This window comes from Suncus etruscus, chromosome 1 (assembly GCF_024139225.1).
Source record: "Suncus etruscus isolate mSunEtr1 chromosome 1, mSunEtr1.pri.cur, whole genome shotgun sequence".
Taxonomy (NCBI): domain Eukaryota; kingdom Metazoa; phylum Chordata; class Mammalia; order Eulipotyphla; family Soricidae; genus Suncus; species Suncus etruscus.
The window spans coordinates 60,374,612-60,377,268 of NC_064848.1; the positions used below are offsets into that span (position 1 = coordinate 60,374,612).

A 2,657-nucleotide genomic window follows, 5' to 3' on the forward strand; every position below is an offset into this window, starting at 1 on the left:
GTTTTCTACACCAGCACCAGGAATCATACTTCTACCAGGAAAGACCCTAATGCTGCCCTGACATTGACTTGCTCTAAAGTGGGTTTATATGACACCCTGATGACTTGACAGCAGGAACAACCTGCTTTCAGGGCAGGCTTTTTGCATTGTCACCTAATGGTAAGATAAAAATCAGAAGATGCTCTGTGTCACCCGGACTTCAACATAGGATCTGTACAGAAACCAGGATTTCTAACTATAGAAACCTGACAGCAATAACCATGATGGTGAAGAGCTTTTACTGGGACCACAGAGAAAGACTTTGGGGTTAGACAACATAGTATGTCTGGAGACTGTAGTTGATCTTATGCCAGTATGCTTTATGGGTAAGGTCTCCCTGTTTTTCAGGTCAAAGTTTTTTCCTTTCTATTTTCCCCATATTTTTCTATGCCTATGTGAAAGCAACAATAACAACTGCCTCTCACACACCTTTTTATTGTAATTATTATTATTTTATTTATTTATTTATTTATTTATTTATTTATTTATTTATTTATTTATTTTGGTTTTTGGGTCACACCCGGCAGTGCTCAGGGGTTACTCCTGGCTGTCTGCTCAGAAATAGCTCCTGGCAGGCACGGGGGACCATATGGGACACTGGGATTCGAACCAACCACCTTTGTTCCTGGATCAGCTGTAATTATTTTTAACCTCTTATCTTTTATATTGAGTCTCCTGGAGCTAGAGAGATAGCATGGAGATAGGGCATTCACCTTGCATGCAGAAGGACGGTGGTTCAAATCTCGGCATCCCATATTGTCCCCTGAACCTGCCAGGAGCGATTTCTAAGCATATAGCCAGGAGTAACCCCTGAGTACTGCTGGGTGTGACCCAAAAACAAAAACAACCCCCAAACAAACAAACAAATAAATAAATAAATTGAGTCTCCTGCCTTTTTCATAGAACCTTGGGACACAAATTACTCTGTTTTAGCACATATTTTCCCCCCCTTTTTTTGGGCCACACCCGGTGACGCTCAGGGGTTATTCCTGGCTATGCGCTCAGAAGTCCCTCCTGGCTTGGGGGACCATATGGGAAGCTGGGGGATCAAACCACTGTTCGTCCAAGGCTAGTGCAGGCAAGGCAGGCACCTTACATCTAGCGCCACCACCCGGCCTCATTTTTTTTTTTTTATAAAATTAGAGGAAAGGAATAAAAAATGGCTGGGGACTGGAGAGTGGTGGGATAGCATGTACTGGGTCCAGTGATGGAGGGAGCTTGACACTGGTGGTGGGAAAGGCCCTGACTCATTGTATATCTGAAATTCAATTATGGAGGACTCTGTAGAACACAATTGTTTCAATTAAAAAATAAATAAAACATTGCTCAGTGCCACCCAATTGCACTTGAGGCTATTCCTCTCCCCATAATGCTGATGCAACCCTCCCAGGAGGTATTACTGCTGTACAGGAAGAACTGATGGCAGGGTGGGGCCAAGGCATGTTCTGCTAGAGACTGATGGGGACACAGAGGGGAATGAGTTGTGGCTGTGTCTGACTTTCCTCCTAGCTAAACTTGTGAGTACAAACAGAGCCCCAGAGTATTACAAATCATCCTTCCTTTATCCAAATAGTACAGATCTCCCAGCTGACAAAGCAGTACTGTTTTCAGAGGGCAGACTGGCAAGGGCTCTGAAGGGGGAGGTTCCCCTAGATGCCAGCTTGGGTCCAGACTGCACCAGCCCTTTGGGACTGAAGTCCTAGGCACTACTACTTTTTTTTTTTTCAAGTGCACTATTCCTGGAGGTATTGCAATACTAAGTCAATGCATGGAATGGACTGAGCAAGCTCCTATTCTAACTCTTTGCTCCAAAAATCTATTTAATATATTTGTCCTCAGATAGAGCATTTATAAGATATCAAATTGATAAGAATAGATACTATACTTGGGCCAGAGCGATGGCTCAATGGATAAGGTGTTTACCTTGCACGTGGCTGATCTAGGATGGACCACGATTCCATCCTCCGGTGTCCCATATGGTCCCCAAGCCAGGAGCAATTAATTTATGAGTGCATAGCCAGGAGTAACCCCTGAGCATCACCGGGTGTGACCCAAAAAACAAAAAACAAAAAAAAAAAAAAAAGAAAAAAAAGTATAGATACTATACTTGATTTCAGCCAAAAGTAGAGCAGGGTTGGTGGGCTGCTGCAGGCTTCTACCTACTGCCCTGTTTAGTACTGTCCCCTGGAAAGCTGGAGAGGGTCCTGGGGGTCCTGGAGTTGATTATATAGAGTGTACAGTGGCTGCTCTCCTGATCTCCAGGGAGATCAGTACAGTAAAACAAAGTGTAGTCAGAAGAGCTTGGGGAGTGCAGCTGCTGGCTAGAGAGGTCATTGCAGAAATATTGTTCTTGGCACTTCTGTGGCTCAGAGGCTATGCCCTCCTCAGCTTTCCCATGCTTCTCCATTCTCTGGGTCTCATTTTTCTCATTTACACCAGGGTCCTAGACCACACTCTTCATCTGGTGCCTCCCAGATCTGACAACTTTGAATACTGACTCTTTCGCTTAGTCTGAAAGACCAAACTTTTTTATTTTGTTTTGTTTGTTGTTATTATTAGTTTTTGGTTCTTGGGCTACAGCAGATGGTACTCAGGGGTTACTCCTGGCTGTGCTCAGG

The 2,657-nt window shown here is 44.1% G+C and overlaps 1 pseudogene; it reads right to left on the reverse strand.

The window, feature by feature from the left end:
• Nucleotides 1-1,762: 1,762 nt before the first annotated feature.
• Nucleotides 1,763-1,939, reverse strand: LOC125994840 (uncharacterized; annotated as a pseudogene).
• Nucleotides 1,940-2,657: the final 718 nt, after the last annotated feature.